At 41.9% G+C, this 22007-nt stretch overlaps 1 protein-coding gene across 1 annotated transcript in view; it reads left to right on the forward strand.

Annotated features, from left to right (window-relative positions):
* IP3K1 (inositol-trisphosphate 3-kinase-like protein) overlaps nt 1–22007 on the forward strand; it is an 803184-nt gene that overhangs the window by 70199 nt on the left and 710978 nt on the right. The gene's annotated exons all lie outside the window — the stretch shown is intronic.

The following is a 22007-nucleotide window of genomic DNA, read 5'->3' on the forward strand; positions in this document are numbered from 1 at the left end:
CTAAACTCAATTCGCCTCCTCGTCCCGAGCTGGTGTAGAGCTTTTCAGGCGCAAGTCCCAGTGGAGGTGTGGTGCATGTACCTCTTTAACTACATACTAGCTCTCCTGCCCATTTTACGTTTTTTTACAGTAGGGGAAATCGAACCCGGGTCAACGAAGACTGCAGCTGATAGCATTAACCGTTACTCTACGAGGCGACAAAAGGTGATGCTGATAGCTTTTGAAATATAGTATTCTGAAATTTGCATTGATAATCTTATCTGCCATACTTTGAATGTCAAAAAGATTTTAATTTTTCTTAAATGTGAACTCTTCCATCATCAAATGCAGGCAATGAAAGGAAATAAAATTAAATGAATGGCACATTGTACATTTCATATGTAAGAGTTCGGGAACTTCGCAGCACTGATATCCTTCGGTGGTCTTAAGAACTGTCTAGTCTTCTCTGAACCTATCTTCAATGATATGTAATGCCTCTTGGCACTTCGCACCATTCTAGCGAAGAATGTAAGCATTTTAATATATGGCACTTTTTTACTGATAGGTATCCGATTACGATTTACTTTTATCTTTACCTAGTCAACATTTATCCGGTGTTTATGTACGTCTAAAGAAATCTCTGCTTTCCATAACCACCTGACAGAAGTCTCTGGTTTACATTGATTTGTACACTAAACTTCATTTCGTTCGTTGATAGCGTTAACATAACAAATGTGACTGCCTAGAGTTGGGTGTTGGTTTGTAATTTAGGGATTGGTCGCATGATTTTTCATCTTAAATGACTTTGATCTGACTTTCTAGCGTTTGGCATTTTCAGTGTAATGTGTGCCTCTATATCACTACGACTAGTGTCCGAAAGTTAGGCATAATATGGAAACAGGGAAAATGGAAGCGCGAACTTCACTTGATAGCCGTAAATATGTAGCACGGAGTGTAACTCGACTTCCTTACATACACAAGTTTGCTGTCGACGTCACATAGGCTCCTGACTGGACGGTGTGTCTCATTTTGTATATGCCTCTCAGTGCTTCCGGAAGTTACGGTTTGTACTGTATTTTGGGAATATGGCACAATACGTCAGTTGGAGCCTGCTTTAAAGGGGCGAATCATCGGACGCCTGGCAGCAGGTCAGACACAGACAGAAGTTTCAGTAGCCCTGACTGTACCAGGCTTTGATGACGGTTCCAAGACACAGGAAACGTTAATCGTAAGCCAGTACAGGGTCGTTCAAGAGTTACAATTGCACAACAGGACCGATATCTGTCATTAACTGCACGGCGAAACCAGATGATGCCTGCAAGACCACTCCCTGCGGAACTTGTAGCTACCTCATGAGTTCGCGTTTCTCGTCAGATTGTTTACCGGGAGCGCAAACATGGTGGTGTCTTTGCCAGACATCCTGTATTTGTGTGTGGGCTCATTACCATCACAGTTGGACTCTGAATGTATGGAGGAATGTGCTCTTCAGATATGAGTCCAGATTCAGTTTGAACAATGATTCTCATCGAGCATTCATCTGGAGAGAACATGGAGCACGATTCAGTCCAGGGAATATCGTGGGAGGGGATCGGTTTGGGGGTGGTCGTTTACTGGTGTGGGCAGGCATAACGCATGCTCAGTGCACTAGAGGAGCTCCACATCTTCGCGGGGGCACTTTTAATGGTCAGAGTTACAGAGACTAGATGTTCGAACAACTTCTCAGAGGCACAGTCGGTCAAGACTTTATCTTTGTGGACGATAATGCACGTCCGCATAGAGCCAACCTGGTTGATGATTTTCTGTAATGTGGAGATATCCACCGCGTGGACTGACCATCGAGATCTCCTGACATCCTGACATGAACTATGTAGAGCATGCCTGGGATGCAGTAGGGAGACGAGTTGCAGCCCGCCTGGCTCCTACAAGGACACTTCCAGAGTTCCGCACTTCCCTTTGTGAGGAATGGAACCAACTGCCAGTGGAACTCTTTCATCTCATAGAGACTATGTCACGGCGTTATGAGGCGTGTGTGGTCGTTAGGAGTGGTCAATCCCCGTATTAACCTCATTTCTGTTTGTTGAAGGGTGCTTATTTAAAAAAATTGATTGTGTACCTGTGCAACAGAAAACAGTTGTTAGGTTCGCGTAATTTCATTCTGGTGTATACTAGAAAATCTTGACATTAATTTTCATCATGTTTTGTACAATTCTGAAATATCATACAGTAAATATTTTTGCAGATCTAAGTTATGCTTATCTTTTAGACACTAGTGTACTAAGCTGTTAATATTCAGACGTTTAGAGAAGTTATACAAAATTGGAATAACTGAACCAAAATCATAGAAAGCACTCCCGCACATATTGAATCAAACACACTTATATAATATTCTGCTCCTTAAACGTTACGTAAAGTAAAAAAAATCCAACTTTAATCTTACTTAAACTATGGGTTTCGCGTCAGTTTAATTCAGTAAACTTAAAACGAATACTAAATCAGTCAATCAAACAAACGAACCCACCCTATGGCGTTACAGCCCTGATGGGCCTTGGTCTATTAAGGGACCGCTGCTCAACCCGAAGGCCTGCAGGTTAAGGGGTGGCTCATGGTCAGCGTACTAATCTTCTTGGTCGTTATTCTTTGCTTTCTAGACCGGATCCGCTATCTCACCGTCAGATAGCTCTTCAGTTATTCTCACGTTGCCGGAGTTGATCTCGAACCAGCCCTCAGATCCAGGTGAAAATCCTTGACCTGACCGGCAATCGATATCGGGGCCTCGGGGTAAGAGGCAGGCTCGCTACTCCTAGGCCGCGTGACCAGCACTAATGTTAAAAGCTGCTTTAAAAGTCAACGTTTAAGCTGCAACGATTTGAGAATAAAAGGGACATAGTAACATCGGCAAGATGGGCAAACCGATTTAGCTTATGGTGTTATATCCGATATTGGGCTCACACTGCATAAAGGGGCCCATAGACGTGCAATATTATTGCGCAATATCGGGGTTTGTGCAATAAAATTGATAGTGTGTATTTAATATTGAAGGGTTGTGCAATATATTGTACGAAATCAAGAAAGTTTGAAATATATTGCGCAAATCGCAAAATACTGTGCTGTGTGTTGGCAATATTGTGCAATATCCCGTCCTCCCGCCAGTTGGTATCAACAAGCGTTGGAGAAGGTATCGTGATGGCAGGCAAAAAGGAGGAGAAAAAGTTTATTTTGGAGTTTATCGAAGTGTACCATGGCCGTCCGGCTCTGTGGGACGTTAAGAGCAAAGCGAGGAGTTCATCATACAATTCACCATTCATGCGCAGAAAGTTTCGAAAATCATTTGGTTCCCATTTTCTCAGTTCATTGAGTAAATTTTTATGAGTGTACTTTTCTCTGTCTAGAAACCACTGTTTGGCCCTTGTGCTTCTTTTCCGTTTCTGCTTCTTTTTGGCACTTACGCCCACGGCGATCAAAACGCAGCAAAGATCAGTGTCACTCAATATAATCATCAAATAAAATACCGGCATGGACTGACTATATATTGCAACGCATATTGTACGTCTATGACCGCACAAACTCGATTTTTGTGCAGTAATATTGTACGTCTATAGGCAGCTAACAATATATTGTACAATCCATTTTGCGCAATAATATTGCACGTCTATGGGCCCCTTCAGGGATGTTACGCAGTGCTTTCGAAATGACTCTCCGCAACAAGCAGTGCAGCTGCAGCCTATCCGAGTGCACAGTTCGGGTGGCAGCAGTGTTTGCTCAGGCTCAAATGCGATTGGACAGGTCAAGAGTTAGCGCAACACAGTGAATCGAGAGATAAAAACTCAACGGTTCTGGAATAACGTGTGTCTGTGTAACGTATTACACTGTTAACAAAGCCAATAAAAAACAGCTCGAAAAGGAGTGAATTGTAAGCTCAATTATAGTTTCGTGAATTGCATGTGGATTTTCAGATATCCAGAGTCGGGTATTTTGAATGTTTATGTAACCAGTTAAATGAAACTAAGCCTTATCGGTAAAAAAATTTATATCTAACACTTCTTTTCCATGATGATTAAGAAACCCCTGAAACCACTCTCAGTAAAAGGAATCCTCTTCTCTACGTCCGCCATCTTCAACTCCTGAACAACAGAAAATGTATATGAATAAAGATTTAGATTCTTTCTGACTGCTGTGTGTGCTGTGAAGACAGATAACGTCAGTCTGCTGTGCTGATTTCCTCATGTATCCAGACGGACTTTTAAGGAGCCTGTCGGAAGTATCTAAAAGTTTCTCTTCCACTGAATTTGGTGGTATACAGCTCTTTTGAGGATCGCATACGGCATCGCAGCTACGAAATTTTCTTATTAAATATCTGGCAGTATCACGATGTGATAGAACTGGGTCGGGAAACCGTTCGCGAAATCTTTTCTTTGCGTCCGTGGATTTGTCACTTTCTCAGAAAACCCACTTCACTAACACGTTCGTTTCTCTATAGTAAGCGTCTTGTCTCGCAAACCACTGACCATTTCCCGAGATCGTCACTTGAAGAAGCGTTGTATCCCACTCGGGTAGAGTGGAGCGTTGCCAAAATATGTAGTATCACCGTTAGCCAGGCTCACTGCGGAGACTCATTTCTAACGCACTGTGCCAATTGTTACGTGCTTGGAATGTTTCATCATTTGAAGTGTCTTGCTTTGATTAAATTAGTTTGGAAGAAAATCTGTTTGAAATCATAGTGATCCCAGTTTCTAGGCTAGGGTATATGCAGCTGATAATTGTATTGTAATTTTACGAATGTTCTGTTGGTTTAGTGGAAATTTCATGATCTTCTGTTACAGAGTGGCGTTTCATCCCCTTTGGCATCAGCCGGCCTGTGTGACTCAGTTGGTTCAGTGCAGGCCTTCTGAGTCGAAGATCGGGCGTTCGATCGCGGCTAAAGTCATAAGCATTTAACTGTGTTTAAATGCAACAGCCTCATGTCAGATTTACTGCCACGTAAACCAACTGCTTGATAAAATTTCGACATCCCGGCGTATGTGAAGATAACAGTTGTTGGGACGTTAACCATTATCCTTGGACAATGTAATGCATTTCCCAACCAGGCAGACCTTCTGTTGGTGCTTTTACCTTCAGTTTCCTACGCATTCGAAGAAATAAATATTTTTAACTCATGATAATATGTGGCCTATACTTCTGAAATTAAGTAGTCTTTGTTTGTAGAAACTGGTCATTGCTTATAATTGGTGATCGCTGGGGCCGATCTGTGTAATGAACAAGAACAAAAGTGATATGTGACCACGTGGTGTATGTTTCACTCGTCTTGAAATGAGAGCACACCGGTAGTTAATGCAGTACAGTTGTTTAAGATTAATTGAACTGTCTCCCCGAGATTTCTTCCACTTAGGCAGATAGACTAGATGTGAGCGAAGTAGTGTATATCCTTGTACAGTAATTAGATGTAGGCTCTCCCATAAGTAAATGCGCGTTTGTACATCATAGGCACTGTTCAAAGGAACTGGACATCTGTAAAAGACCGACAGCGTGAAACATGAAATAGTCTGTTATACAAAGGGATTTAGTATGTAATTCGTTGTTTGGGAGAGTCACGTCCCTAGTTCAAAATCCACGTATATTTTCAGGTTCTGTGGCGATGTTCGGGATATCAGTTTGTCATCTAAAACTGCAAGCTTGCTTATTTTTTAATTTGGGTGATCACGATATCTGCAGTGTAAAACTATAAGTTTGCTTGCAAGGTAACGGAATTCAAACCAAAAATAACATCCAGCACGTAGACATGTGTAACTTCTTTGGTATATACAAACGTAAATACAGTAAACGCTCTATTTCAACATTTGGTAAACAGGTCGATATTTGAAAACCAGGCATACAGAGCACATCAAAACACACACTGTAACACAGCGTGTACGTTCGCCAACCACTTACTAAAAGTAGAGGAATGTGGGAATCAAGCATTCAAAGAAAAAATGTTGTTAACACATGATCATATATGTCCTGTCACTTCTGAAATTGAGTAGGGTTTTTTTTTTTTTGCGGAAACTGGTCATTGCTTATAATTGATGATCGACGGGACCGAACAAACCCATATGTGACCACGTTGTCACAATTTTTCCACATCAGCCCTAAACGGTATCCTCTTAACCCTCCAAAATAATAATATTTCTATTCTCAAAGCATCAACATTGTGAGTGAACAGTCACAGAGTCATATGAACGAGATGACCACATTCTACAAAATTACCTTTCTAACCGCAGTGTTAAAAACATCGTGAGCTCCTGTCTCGAAAGTCAGCAGCTGAGGACGATCACCCAGAAAGCAGTTCAAAATGCTTCAGGAACGTAATTTGCCATCAAAAGGTAGAAGTAAAAGTCGGCATATGCGTAAAATTGTCAACACTGTGCAATGGACGTCGACACGAAAGTGAATTCGTTACTCACGGAAATCTGATATTTAATAAGGTAATTTCCATTCAAACGTGTGATTTTCACTGAACAAATTTCCAGCGAATTCGACACGTTGTTGAGCATGTGCAGTGCATTTGGATTTGGTGTTACTGAGTGAGATGACTGCAGAGTTCGGGTCATGTAGCAGTAAGCATGTATTTGGGAGATGGATTTGAACCCCACCGTCGTCAGTCTGAGGATGTTTTCCCGTTGTTTCCCATGTTCACTCCTGACTGTGCATCGGTTACAGCCACTACCGATACTTTCCAGTCATAACCCTTTCCCATACAATTGTCACCGAGAAACAGAACGAGTCAGTGTGACGTTAAACAAAAAGCAAAAGGAGAAGATTTTATGTTGCCAATCTCACAATTCTCATTACTACTAAATTCCTCAAAAGTCTTACTGTGGAAATATTTAAAAAATATAATTTTATTACAATTGTATTTACATAAAGTTATAGTAATGAAAATCTGGCAAATTACTTTTAATGCGGAATGATACTTTCATTTTTACTCCATTCTTATAGGAGATGTGTGTTTTCCACTTGTTTCCAATATCTTAAAGCGTAACTTCGGGATTCATCCCCATCCCTACCACCAGTGGTGTGTGTGTGTGTGTGTGTGTGTGTGTGTGTGTGTGTATGAGGGATGGGGGAGGTGACCGTGGCCTTAATTAGGGCACAGCCCGGACATTTGCCTGGTTTGAAAATGGGGAACCACGAGATACCATCTTCAGAGTTGCCGACAGTGGAGTTCGAACCCACTATCTTCCGAATGCAGGCTCACAGCTACGTGACCTAAACCGTGTAGCCAACTCCCTGTTCATAGCCTTTCAGTACAAATTCCACTAGAGAAGGCTTGACCGGAGCAAACCCATGCCATTGTTATTCCTCTTCAGCTGACAGAGTTTGCATATTTCATCAGTTCTGCGAGTTTTCCTTTCAAAGCCTCCTTTTAGAAAGTCAAAAGCCTGAAAATCCATGGTTGACTCATATGGTAACTTTACGGACATTTCACTTAGAGATAGTTTTTGAGAATGGGCGTTATAAACGAGTGACACTGTCAATGAATTCTCACCAAGGTGGCCACGTGGCGGAGGTAGGCCTATATGGTATTTTTGAAAACTCACGTCCTCGTGGTTTTAATTCCACTAGAATTAGCAGTCCCTTGACTATAATTACAATATCAAGTCATCCAAAACCCCAAGCTTGCTTGTTTGCTTTTGGAATAACGTCTGTTTTCCCCTCCATTTGCTCCAGAAAACGAAGTTTGGATATAGAAGTGTGACTTGAAACCTGATTCCATGGAGTCAAACCTTGTTTACTTCTGTACATTAGAGAAAAGTGATTTCGGTTTGGTAAATTGGAATCAGGATGTTATTAGCAGATAACAATTAGCTTGCTGGGCTGAGTAGCTCAGGCGATAGAGCACTAGTTATCTGAACCCAGGTTGGTGGGTTCGAACCAGGCTCAGTCCGATGTGGTATTTGAAGATGATACGGTGGCCTTATTTCGGTAGATTAACTGGCGCGTAAAAGAACCTCTTAAGCTCGGCGTCTCCGAAAACCATAAAAGTAGGTGTAGTAGGACGTAAAGCCAAACGTAAAGTTAAACTAGCGAGCGAATTAGTCGTGCGGTTAGGGGCGCGCAGCTATGAGCTTGAGCTTGCATCCGGGAGATAGTGGGTTCGAATCCCACTGTCGGCAGCCCTGAAGATGGTTTTCCGTGGTTTCCCATTTTCACACCAGGCAAATGTTGGGGCTGTACCTTAATTAAGGCCACGGCCGCTTCCTTCCCATTCCTAGGCATTTCCTGTCCCATCGTCGCCATAAGACCTATCTGTGTCGGTGCGATGTAAAGCAAAATAGCAAACTTTTGCATCACCAGACTGAATGGCTCAGACGGTGAAGCGCTGGTCTTCTGATTCCAAGTTCAAGGGTTCAGTCCCATATTCAGTGGGAATTCCTACAACATCCGAAACACGTGAAATAGAAAAAAAAGGAGACGATATTTCAAAGTGGCACATCACAAAGGATGTAGTGAAATAAAATATCTCTATGGCGTAAGAGGTTAGTCGTTGACCGCTCCGAAGAGAGAACATCTCGGCTGAGTTCGAAGGCATTTGAGTGTGTTCAAAATGCTACAACTCCGTGTCGTAGGCTTCGGGCATTTTTAATAACTCCCGCGGGAAATTCCGCCAACCAAGTATTTCTTAAAATCTCTATCAATTTAAGGGACTTCAATAAAACTATGATCATTAGGCCTCGTATTTCTATGACTTAAAAACTCTGGAAATATGCATAGACTTATGTCTAAAAAATATCAGAATATGGCGAAAAAACTAGGATATATGACGCAAAAAAGTTAGATATTGTTTAAAATTTGGTTAGCAAATGAGTAGTAAATTGGCCACGTTCCTAACATTATGTTGTCCTTTCTATTTTGACCAATTACTGCTTGTGAAAGCTGTTACCTTCAAACTTCATTTAACCACAAGATATTTGTAAGGAAATGCAAAATATTGGACACAGTATCACTTGGCATTATCGGCACAAAGCATGCAAATAATAACTTGAGAATGCCTAAGACTATTATAATACGACCGAAGATATGTTTTTATACAAGATATTTTGTACATCAGTGACGTAATAATAATATGCATATAGATGATCAGTGAAAACCGTGCCATCGTGTTCTCGAAAGCTACAAAAGTGTTAAATCACATTGCAATAAGATACCAGGATAGAAATATACCACGTCATAGAAATCCGAGCCCTGCCTCAAAAAGAAAAAGGAAGAATGATTCTACTGCATCATCATACAAAATAATGAAACTAATCTGCCAGACGAAGGATAGCTATTTATTTATGTATTTGTTTGTTTGTTTTTTATTTATTTATTTATTTATTTATTTATTTATTTATTTATTTATTTATTTATTTATTTATTTATTTATTTATTTATTTATTTATTTATTTATTTATTTATTTATTTTGGAACTGACTTACTCCTGATTCTTTAGAAAAGTCTTGTCTGTACTTGATCGTGGCATGTGGGAATTTGATCATTCTCCAGAATAACTCGACGTCTGGACCTCGTGAGATGGGGATATCGACGGCATTGTAACCATCACTTTACGCCACAGAAATGGGAGAAATGGAAGTCGTATTGTGATAAGCTCTGGTTTTCCAGTTACCAAGCCGCCATGATTATTGATTTTTAGTAAGAGCAACATGTGCAGGTCTGGTCTGGTACAGTTGTAGTTTATGATGATGCAGCTGTCTTCTTTGTCACTCGATCGCGATTGCACCTCACTTCTTTTGAGCGTCTGTCTGTAAAAAAGGAGGAAGTCCACGTTCACAGAGCTGATTCAGTAAACGTAACCATAAAGTTGATTATCATTTCTTCGTTATTCATCATAATGTTATTGGATTTCTTCTTCTTTCTTCTTTTGCTACAGCTTTTCCCCACACCTGTGGGGTCGCGGGTGCGAACTGTGTCGCACATATGGATTTGGCCATATTTTACGGGCGGATGCCCTTCCTGACGCCAACCCTATATGAAGGGATGTAATCACTATTGCGTGTTTCTGTGGTGGTTGGTAGTGTGGTATGTTGTCTGAACATGTTGAGGAGAGTGTTGGGACGGACACATATACCCAGTCCCCGAGCCAGAAGAATTAATGAGAAGCGATTAAAATCCACGACCCGACCGGGAATCGAACCCGGGATCCTCTGAACTGAAGGCCAGTACGCTGACCATTCAGCCAAGGAGTCGGACAATAATGTTATTAGATTTACTTCTCACTAACTACCTTTACGGTTTTTGGAAACGGTGAGGTACAGGGATTTTGTCCCGCAGGAGTTCTTTTACGTGCCAGTAAATCGACGGAGACCAGGCTGGCATATTTGAGCACCTTCGTATACCACCGGACTGAGCCGGGATCGAACCCGCCAGCTGGAGCTCAGAAGGCTCTACCGTCTGAGCTGCTCAGCCCGGCTTCTTCTTTATTCATAATACATGTGAGAAGTTTCTGTTCAAAAGGTGCTGTTTCCACTTAGAAGTTTTTAATATTTCGTCAACATGCATTGAATTATTTGAACACTATCGAATGTCATGATCAATCCAGACCAGAAAGATGTAATTCCTTAAAAGTAGTACCATACGGGATGATGGGTACTTTCCATGTGACTTTTATTATACGTTTCCTTGCGTTTTTCCACAACTTTCTTAGGATGGAAACAGCTCCTTTTGAACAGATATTCCTCATATGTGAACATATGTGAACAGACTGTTTGTTGGTTCAAGGGATATTCAGGGTGGTTCGCTACCCCATGTCTTCGATTTTTTCCTTAATACGTGCTCCCTTCCCTCTCTCTCTCTCTCACACACACACGAATAATTCAGCGTGCTGTGACGGTTTCTGGACCACTTCGTGGCTACTAAACCGATAGAAAATGTTTGACTGATTACATTAGTAACCTTCTTTGGCATGAAGTAGTAATGAACAACAGACGAACTGGCGGTCCTTGAGAAAGCGTGTAACGACTGTCAGTTATTGATGATCGTCAATTGACTTTACTCTGCAGCGACCACCGAATCAGTGGTGAGAACCGTATGTTTCGAAATCATTCACCTTCTCTACTGACTTGATTTGCACACGGGTAACAGATCTAAACGATGATATAACGAAATACTGTATGTTTTATATGGCATCCTAATATTCAATGTAAAGTTTTAGTCTATATGAAATATTCTGCTGTAATTTTCTTAACTAGTTTCATCCAGGAGATGATGGTTTTCTGTGGTTTCCCATTTTCACACCAGACAAATGCTGGGACTGTACCTTAATTAAGGCCACGGCGGCTTCCTTTCCACTCCTAGCCCTTTCCTATTCCATCGTCGCCATAAGACCTATCTGTGTCGGTGCGACGTAAAGCAATCAGCAAAGAAAAAAAAACCTAGTTTCGTTTAGGCATCTACAGTAATTGTAGATCAGAGATGGTCAGCCTTCCACAGCGTTATTTCGGACTTACCTAAGATATTTTATCGTGTTGTTAACAGTTGTTTATTTCGGTCATGCAAGAATAACGTGCCTTGATTTCTGTCGTCTGCGACTGAAAGATACACTGTAAGGCCTACTTTCAGATGATAAGGATGCTTACGTAACTGTATCACTACTTCACCTTATGCTCCAGTTCAGCCGTCTTTCGCCGGTTATTCCTTCCTGGAACAGTGGCGGACGGTGGGTTCATATCTTCTGGAAGCCAGGGCATGATGACAGATTTTAATTAATCTAATAATAATAATAATAATAATAATAATAATAATAATAATAATAATAATCGTGCGCATGTTCACGGCAGCAGCATAATGAGAAGTCTTCTTCCAAAGACGCCTCCTTCGATCACCGCTCTTCCTTACGCACCGTCATGTTTTCTCTTATTTATGTTATCACCGAGCTCGATAGCTGCGCTCGCTTAAGTGCGGCCAGTATCCAATATTCGGGAGATAGTAGGTTCGAACCCCACTGTCGGCAGCCCTGAAGATGGTTTTCCGTGGTTTCCCATTTTTCACACCAGGGCTGTACCCTAATTAAGGCCACGGCAGCTTCCTTCCCATTCCTAGCTCTTTCCTGTCCCATCGTCGCCATAAGACCTATCTGTGTAGGTGCGACGTAAAGCGATTTGCAAAAAAAAAAATATGTTGTCATGGGAACTGCGAAAGAGTTCGCAGAGCCAGCCTCCCCTGTTTCTTTGATTTTTTTTTACGTTGCGACCGTGATCTCTGTTAAGGTGATGAAGTGTAGCGTGGTGTGAAAATGAGAAACCACGGAAAACCACATTCAGAGTTGCTGACAGTGGATCAATTCGTGGCAACCTAACTAGCCAACAACTACACAGCCCGAACCGTGCAGTCAACTCGTTAGGTCCCTTCTTACCCCCTCTAATAGACGAGCGGCACGTACGACGTAGGCACGGCTGTCTGCACGTATTCTTCTGTTATAGAAACGTGGCGTAGTCGGTTAGTCGTCTTTTTGTTCCCATGATCGGGGGTATTTGAGGGTATTTAAAGGTAAGAACACCGCGTCGGTTATTAGTATTACAAACATATTTCTTCTCAGAAACACTCATATCTGAGAATAATATAGAATAAATGAATCCTTTGCTGGTGAAGAAAGGTAAGTTCAAATCCCAGAAAGTTCCTTTCGTTTTCATTGTGTATGGTTCGATTCCTTGTCACGACATTATGGGATGAGTTAATACATTAAGCAGAGGCTAGAACAATACGTAATATCGAACATGCTCTTAAGAGTAGCGATGGATTTTTCAGCATTTCATTGTTTTTAAACAACCAACCATTGTGTACATAAAGTACAGGATTGACGATTTTAGTTCTAAGCCTGGTACGGCACAATGATGCCGGCCATGGTACCCTGATTACACGAAGAATACGTACGACTGAGAATGTTATGCCAGTGAAAATATCCAGCGCAGTTGCAGATGAAACGTCAGGCAGAATTCGGAGTTCCAGCCGGTGGGTTTTGTTTTAATAATATGCTGGTCCTGAAATCTTGCATTGTTTTGTAAGTGTTAATACCATGATGTTTGTAGGAGAAATACCTTTGAGTTTTCACAGGTAATAACAGAATTGTGGCCGGTTGAGGAACACTTCATCGGGTGAGTTGGCCGTGCGGTTTGGATCGCGCGCAGCTGTGAGCTTGCATCCGGGAGATAGTGAGTTCTAACCCCACTGTCGGCAGCGCTGAAGATGGTTTTCCGTGGTTTCCCATTTTCACACCAGGAAAATAGTGGGGCTGTACCTAAATTAAGACCACGGCCACTTCGTTCCCAGTCCTATGCTTTACCTATCCCATCGTCGCCATAAGATCTGTGTTGGTGCGACGTAGTGCAAATTTGGAAAGAAACAAAAGGATGAACACTTCCGTTGGGGCATGCGGACAGTCGTCGTAGGGATGTCGCTCAGCGAAGTCTGGATAAAGCATGGATACTGAAAGAAAAAGCTACTCTGAATAATTTGTTACCGCTTAGGACTTTGAGAGCTAAACGCTTGACAGGCATAAAGTAAAAGAAGGCCAAAAGCAGGCACTTATAGAAGTGGATGCACATGCTTCCCGTAGAGCACCGTCACTGCATTGTTCTACATAGGAGGCTTGCAGTGGAGTCTCAACGGCACACTAGCCGCCAGCGTCTTGTAGCATTCCAGCTGATACACTGCTACACTGGGGCGAAACGCTGGTCATTTCACGATTGAAAAAGCCTAAGGACTTATAGAGCTTACAGTAAAAGAGCGTGCATACATGAATACATACACACGCATTTCCATTATACACTGTTATAGGTCTACTTTTTAGCACTCAGTCCTTAAGTACAGTAGATGTAAACGAGATAAGAGCCTTCACAATCGTCTGTTGACAGCTAACTCCGTGACATCCTCACCTTTCATGCATTTTACATTCATGTAAGCTGTCAAATGGATTCTCTAAGACAAATAAGCGAGACAAAGAGAAGTCCATCATCTTAGTTTCCCCCTCAGTTCGACTCCTCGCTCTACCACCAAATTAATGCGGGTTTGAGGTACACCATTCAGCTGAGATAAAATTAAGAATAGATATGGGTTATAAAATGTCATTCACTGTTTTTCTAGAAGGTGTTTCCTATTTCAAGGCCTGGCAAAAGCCGGAATGGTATCTCATATATCACATATTGGCCGCGACCATTTTCTTCTAATTCTACTCACACACACGTCTGTACAGAAAGGTCAGGATAGATTACACACACACTGAATACACTGAGTTTCGGACCTCTGTCATCCAACAACAGTAGCAATACTCTCTTCGGAATGCCAGCAACTACAGTTTGTACCTTCTTACAGAATTAATAAGAAACGCAAATGAATGTGCCCTTCGCCTAGATTTGCCGGGCAACTCTAACACAGAAACAACTAGCCTACTCATTTCTCTTTGTATTATTATTATTATTATTATTATTATTATTATTATTATTAGCCGGCCCCGTGGTGTAGGGGTAGCGTCCCTGCCTCTTACCCGGAGGCCCCGGGTTCGATTCCCGGCCAGGTCAGGGATTTTTACCTGGACCTGAGGGCTGGTTCGAGGTCCACTCAGCCTACGTGATTAGAATTGAGGAGCTATCTGACAGTGAGATAGCGGCCCCGGTCTCGAAAGCCAAGAATAACGACCGAGAGTATTCGTCGTGCTGAGCACACGACACCTCGTAATCTGCAGGCCTTCGGGCTGAGCAGCGGTTGCTTGGTAGGCCAAGGCCCTTCAAGGGCTGTAGTGCCAAGGGGATTGTGGAATTATTATTATTGCTATTATTATTATTATTATTATTATTATTATTATTATTCGTCTATTATTTCGCTAGTGGTTTGACGTCGCACTAACACATCGAAGGTTTTCGGCGACTAAGGATGGGAAAGGGTTAGAATTGGGAAGGTAGCGTCCGTGCCCTTAATTAAGCTACAGCCCAAGTATCTGCCTAGCGTGAAAATCGGAACCACGGAAAACCATATTCAGCGTTGCCGAAGGTGGGATTCGAACCCACTCTCTCCCGAATGCAAGCTCACATCTACGCGACCCTAACCGTACGGCCAACTTGCTCGGTATTATTATTATTATTATTATTATTATTATTATTATTATTATTATTATTATAGTGACTCATCGCCGTGGCTTCACAGGTGCATCGAACACGGGTCGCTACTAGGGTTGGGCACCATGTCCCTGTTTCGGCACACTGTGCCGGTGCACAGTTATGTTCCGCTGTTCCAAAACACCGAGTGTGAATTGTTCCGAAACATTCTCAAGCGAGCCGGAGACACTGACTCGCTGTCCCGTCAGAAGCGCCACTATGCACTGCCCTTCGCCTACTAGCTGAACTGTGCAGCGGGCGCACGGGACGCGGGAATGTAATTGCGCAATGTAGAGAGAACTTCGAGAGGCAACATTACATGCTCCGCGCCAGTGGGTATGTGCCTGTGCGGAACGTGCTATGTGGTGTGTGTGTCTGTGTAGTTATGTCCATGGTCCAGCATAAAGCTGCAGGGAACGTGAACGAACAGTCGGAACACTGAAATTCGCGCCCAATAATCACGTTTAAAGGCTGCTTTTAGGTTAAGATTTTTCTGGTCAATATAAAATACACATAACATGGTTACAATGGCAGTGCAGGTGTTTAAAAGTAACCAATTCAAGAATATTTTTACCAGTTGAATGTATTGGCCTGTATTGTGAGTAATTAGTGAGTAATTAATATCTCGAAAATTTCCCTCAACACTTTCTCGGGGATTGACGTTAAAAATTAATTTGGACTTTAAGGACACTTTTAAGCCCAAGAAAAGTATAGGTCATCGCTTTGGAATTAAAAATATAACTGGATGAATACATTGTTGTACTTTCGTGCTGTTATACTCTCTGCACTTCGAATTCCTTCCCTCTCAACTTCCATTTACTTTCTTCAATATCTCGAAAATTTCCCTCAACACTTTCTCGGGGATTGACGTTAAAAATTAATCTGGACTTTAAGGAAACTTTTAAGCCCAAGAAAAACATAGGTCATCGCTTTTGAATTAAAGATATGACTGGATGAAAAACTGTTGACACTCCAGCATAGGGCGGCACACAGCCGGTATCGACAGGCAGACAGAGCCAAGGCCAACTAATCTATCTAGTGCGGCCTTGACACAGCTCGTTCGGTTCAGGCACATTCCAGCTGAAGCGGAACATGACCTGTTGCCTCTCGAAGTTCTCTCTAGGACGCAGTTACAATCCTGTGGCCCGTGTCCCGGCACTCTGTACCGAAACACTCCGCCTCAAGCTCCTAATGTTGCGGAACAAGTGAATGTTCCGGTCTGCCCAACCCTAGTCGCTACAACTTGGACAGACTTGCCTTTGTCAAGGAGACTTAATGGTATTATGCTATCTATACTGGCACGGGAGCTGATATGCGCACAGTGCATACAGTTTGAGCAGCAACGCTACGTAATTTCACGATGCTTTATTTGACTGTTACAAGAAAACAGTGGTGGTTTCATGTGCTGTTCTATGCATCTTATTCACCAAAGTAGTTACCGATAGAGTAGAAAAATTGCAGATACGTACTTGAGTTCTTAACACTAAGCTATGTGGTATCTACTAGAGTCGCAGCTTCAGTCGGCAAGCATGCGTGGGTATGAAGTTACCACTCACAAATCTCACAGGACTTGGCATTTATTCTGTTGACTGCGCACGGTAAGTAAAAAAAAGAAGCAGCATATTTCAGTTGCAGTTTTGTGTCTTTAGTACCGGTGTATGTCACGTTCACATTTTAGCAACGTTAAACCATCACTGTACTGTAGTAGAAAGAATTGGAAGTCCTTTAAAATTTTGTTTTTGGTATATTTAATATAGGAATTGCTTTCAAAACTCAATAACGTCCGTGCATCCTTGGTCCTCTCGCTTTACCCATTAATTGCACAAACACTGACTCGCACAACTCAGTTTTATGTGCCCAAGAAGACTTTCGGCAGGCAGATTTGAATGTATGAGAGGAAGCCAAGTGCCTAATGTCCATTGGGAGTGTATTCCAGAGTCTCGATGCAGTAACTAGAAAAGAATGATTGTAGGAATTCGTTCGATTTAGTGGAATATCAAGTAGGGAACCAGAGAACGAAGAGTGGAGTAGATGCATTAGACGAAACATTTCATAACTACACTACTGTCCACCGCACTCAGATGACCAATTTTCTTTGCCATTCTTGATATCGCGGGTGTAAATCCGCATGTGATCTTCAATGGCATTGTGCCGAGATATACAGGCAGAGATCGCGGACCTTTCTTACGAGATTTTGGGAAGTTGTTATAGTTTCTACATTCCTGGAAGAGAGGACAGCGAACCCAAGACATCCGAGAGACCTCTGCGAACTGGTATATCATTGTGTGGGTGATGAATAAACTCAGAAAATCTACGAGTTACCACCAAAGCAAGAGAGGTCCTTGAGGAAGACATATTCACAGTGTTCAATGAAGAAAGGAAGGCTTGTCGAGCATGAGTTAAGTGTCATATCTTCACTGTGCGGGTCTCATGGAACTGTCATTTGCTTGAAGTTTGCTGAATCATAACCGCAGTTTGTAATGATTTGTACTAATTACAGATTAAGTGTACATTTATTTCTTCTGTATGAGGTACGTACGATTTTAAAAATATCTTCACAGCCTTACATAACATGAAATACCGGTACTTAAAATGCACACCATAAATTTCTGCGTTGCTGAAATGCAGTCCTGAATTGCTTACGTATTTGGTCCTGACATTTACCCACTTTCGTCACTATCCCAAAATTTGCTCCTTGAATCCTTTGGAACAGTTTGGGCTGAACTTTCTTCACTGTCCGAGCTGAGGCAATGTGAAACATCTTAGCAACGCCAATTAGGCGGCATTAGCGGTTTTCAGAGGTAGATCTGCATAATCAAGAGGTGTATTGCCCGAAGTTGGAAACTTTTCAAGTTTAACAAGTGAACAGCTTATAAACCAAACCCCAGGGCACTAAAGCCCTTGAAAGGCCTTGGCCTACCAAGTGACCGCTGCTCAGCCCGAAGGCCTGCAGATTACGAGGTGTCGTGTGGTCAGCACGACGAATCCTCTCGGCAGTTATTCTTGGCTTTCTAGTTCGGGGCCGCTATCTCACCATCAGATAGCTCATTTCTAATCGCGTAGGCTGAGTGGACCTCGAACCAGCCCTCAGGTCCAGGTAAAAATCCCTGACTTGGCCGGGAATCGAACCTGGGGTCTCTGGGTAAGAGGCAGGCACGCTACCCCTACACCATGGGGCCGGCAAACAGCTTATTACACCACTAAATATTGAAAAACTTTTACAGTCTGAGATTTTGAAGAAAACTCATAGTTTTTATGAGGTAACTGCCCACTTATGTTCTTTCACAGTCGCTGTTTTTAAAGTATGATTTTATATCAAAAAATACCTCGAGAGCGCAGAATATGCACACGATGCACAACATGTGTTTTTTTTTTTTCCTTTTCAGTTCCGGAGGTGAAAAATCTTGGTCGCCTGCATGTAAGAATGACTACGAATGGGGAAACATTACTAATCACAGAAAACGTGCTACCGTGTACTGCGTCACAGTTCGGTTTCTATATTGACATGTACATGCATTGAAAAAAAAAATTCTGCCCAGTATGTGGTTTCCCTGTTAATTCGGACGCTACTCATTTGTGATCACGTCGTAAACATACACAAGGACGTTGTCACCTGAAGATATATGTATACCAAAAACATGTGCCCATCCATGGCTGTCTGTACTTTCTGTAAGAAGTATGTGTTCTGTATAAAATCAGACATAAGTATTTCTGAGATTATTTTTCTTCTCCAGTTGCAAAGCCTACGTTTCTCGTCAGTGGTGGTGTTTCAACTCCTCATACGTCGTCTTCTTTGTATTTGTTTGTCCCCTGAATATTGCATTTCAACTTCTCTCACGTACTGCTTATTTTAATTTTAATCAAACCAATGTTTAAATAGTCCTTATAGGTTTCGTAAAATTTATGATACTTCACATTTAGTCTAAATTCTGAGTTGCCAGTTGTGTTTCTCTTCCTGTTTTGAAGCAACAAAATTTGATCTGATTATTATTCCTGAAGGAGTATTTCCCAAAATTCACGAATTGTGAGATCACGCCGTAAATACCTCTTTTTCTTGACCTTGTAGACCGTAGTAGGCAACTTTCAAGGGAAGTGAATTCACAATCTTTGTCAGCACACTAGTATTTTCCGGGATCTTGTGATTATTACTCTGCATCCCACGATCATCATTAGATTATGTGACTTTTTCATGAGAAAGTTGACGCAGCGTTTCTACGTATCGTTTTGTAACACAATGCAGAAGAATGTGTTTTTGCAAATAATGTCTATCTTCTTGGCAGTCAACTGAAATCAGAAATGTAGGCAAAGAAAGATCATAGCCATGTATCTGAAGGTGCTCAAATACGTCCGCCTCGTTTTGGTAGATTTACCTGCACCTAAAAGAACTCCTGCGGAGGGAAATTTCGTCACCTTAACTTCTCCGGGAGTTTGTGTCTTCATTGCGAACAGTTCAGATTGCGAACAAGACAAAAAACCGCCTAGATTCCGAACAATAAATATACCCTGTCCAGATTGCGAACAAGAGGTTAGTGTTGACGTGAGGTACATAAAGAAATACAATTTTGAAAACAGTCTCATATGTAATTTTTGTCCTAGTAGTATTAACATTAACTGGTACATTGGGATGTTTTAGATAACCTAACCATATTTTAAAAAATTATCGAAAATATTTAATAATTTAGTTTGAGGTAATCTTATCTTTTTTGTTGTATAACATAACTAAAGGGGTAGTTGCTTATGGTGGATTAGTGAGGTATTTAATCGATTATTATTATTATTATTATTATTATTATTATTATTATTATTATTTCCCTCTTTTGCTAGTGGCTTTACGTCGCACCGACACAGATAGGTCTTATGGCGACAATGGTATAGGAAAGACTAGGAGTTGGATGGAAGCGGCCGTGGCCTTAATAAAGTAACAGCCTCAGCATTTTTCTGGTGTGAAATGGAAATGGAAAACCACGGAAAACCATCTTCAGGGCTGCCGACAGTGGGATTCAAACCCACTATCTCCCGGATGCAAGCTTACAGCCGCGCGCCCCTAACCGCACGGCCAACTCGCCCGGTATTATTATTATTATTATTATTATTATTATTATTCAAAATAATACATAAGAAGTGAAATAGTCAGTTTATATGGAAACCAGTGGGTTTTTTCTTACATGCTTTTAACTGTTTTTGTGTAATACCCAGTATTCCAATTGTGTGTACCAGAACTTGGTGTACCAACTGAGGGTTAATTTTTCTGCAGCTCGTCAAATTACAATTTTGTTCATATCCAAGTCAACATTTCTAGTCAAGCGGGTTGGGCAACTTGGTATTTCCCACTTGTTCGCAATCTGGACTCATTATTGTGTGTCAAACCCAAATCATCCCCTTCAGGTACCCACTTGTTCACAGTCTGGACTATTCGCAGGCAGGACGACACCCTCCGGAAACCGTAAAAGGTATTATGAGACGTAAAGCCAATGACAATAATAATAATAATAATAATAATAATAATAATAATAATAATAATAATAATAATAATAATAATAATAATAATTTGACTGCGCAGTTCAGGTCACATAGCTGTGAGCTTGCATTCGGAAGATGGTGGATTATAAATCCATTGTCGGCAGACCTCAAGATGGTTTTCTTAGTTTCCCATCTTCACACCAAGCAAATGTTGGACTGTACCATACCTTAATTAAGGCCGCGGTCACTTCCTTCCCAGTCCTAGCCCTGCCCTATCCCATCGCCGCCTTAAAGGGCCCCACAGACGGTCCGTCTTAGCGTCCGTCTTACCTGCGCAGTTCTAAGACGACAGGTAAAGGGCCCCATAGACGGTCCGTCTTACTGTCCGTCTTGCCTGCGCAGTTCTAAGATGAGAGGTAAGACGGAACACGGAAGAGGACACAGACGCTCCGTTTTGCTGTCAGACTTGCGATCAGTTTTCGCTAGTCGTACACGGATAACATGCTTGAGGAACTTCTAATTTACACCGCTCTAGCATTAAATTTGAGATCAAACGCTAAAAAGAAAAGGGCTTGATCAAAATGATGATGATGATGATGATGATGATGATGATGATGATGCTTGTGGTTTAAACGGGCCTAACATCGAGGTCATTGGCACCTAATGGTATGAAATGAAATAACAAAAATTTCAAATTCATCCACTGACCAAAATCAAATTTTAAAAAATGTTATGAAGAATGAATGAATGGACATGAACGCAACAAAAAACAAAAAAAAACGAACAAACAAACAAAATACAGTGGATCAGACTCAAAAGAGGTCGGAGTAATAGTAGTACTGACCAAGGGATCACTCATAAAGCACAATGATGCTTGAAGTCTAATGGGGTGCAATATCTATGCCTAAGGCCCCACAGAATGGTACATGTCGCGAGTAAAGTAGAACCATGGTATTTGTCATGTTGCTGTACTAATCAAAAGTAGCGAAACTCACGGTGTTCCACACAAGATGGTACTACTCACAAGTATTGTACTTCGTACAGGTAACGCAGACCTATGGTGTTACTCACACAATGGCGCCACTCAGAGCCAACGCAAACCGAGAGTTTCCTCACCTAGGTGTACTAGGCACGGGTGCTGCCTGTCCCACGGGCCCCGTGGTGTTCCTCACATAGTGGATACTAATCACAGGAAACGCAGACCCACGGTGTCGCTCATATAGTGGTACAACTCACAGGCAACGCCCAGACCCGCGGTGTTGTTCACATGGGTACGACGCACGGGTACTGGAAACCCACAGGGGAACCGCTCTCTGCTGCTACTAATCACAAACCTATTTCGTACCTAAGATGGTGGTACTACTCGCAAGTTCAGGCAACCCATGGTGTTCCCCGCGTGATGGTACGAATCAAAACTAGTTTCATGGTTCTAATTCAATCATCCCTTGG

Source organism: Anabrus simplex, chromosome 2 (assembly GCF_040414725.1).
Source record: "Anabrus simplex isolate iqAnaSimp1 chromosome 2, ASM4041472v1, whole genome shotgun sequence".
In the NCBI taxonomy this organism is placed as follows: Eukaryota; Metazoa; Arthropoda; class Insecta; order Orthoptera; family Tettigoniidae; genus Anabrus; species Anabrus simplex.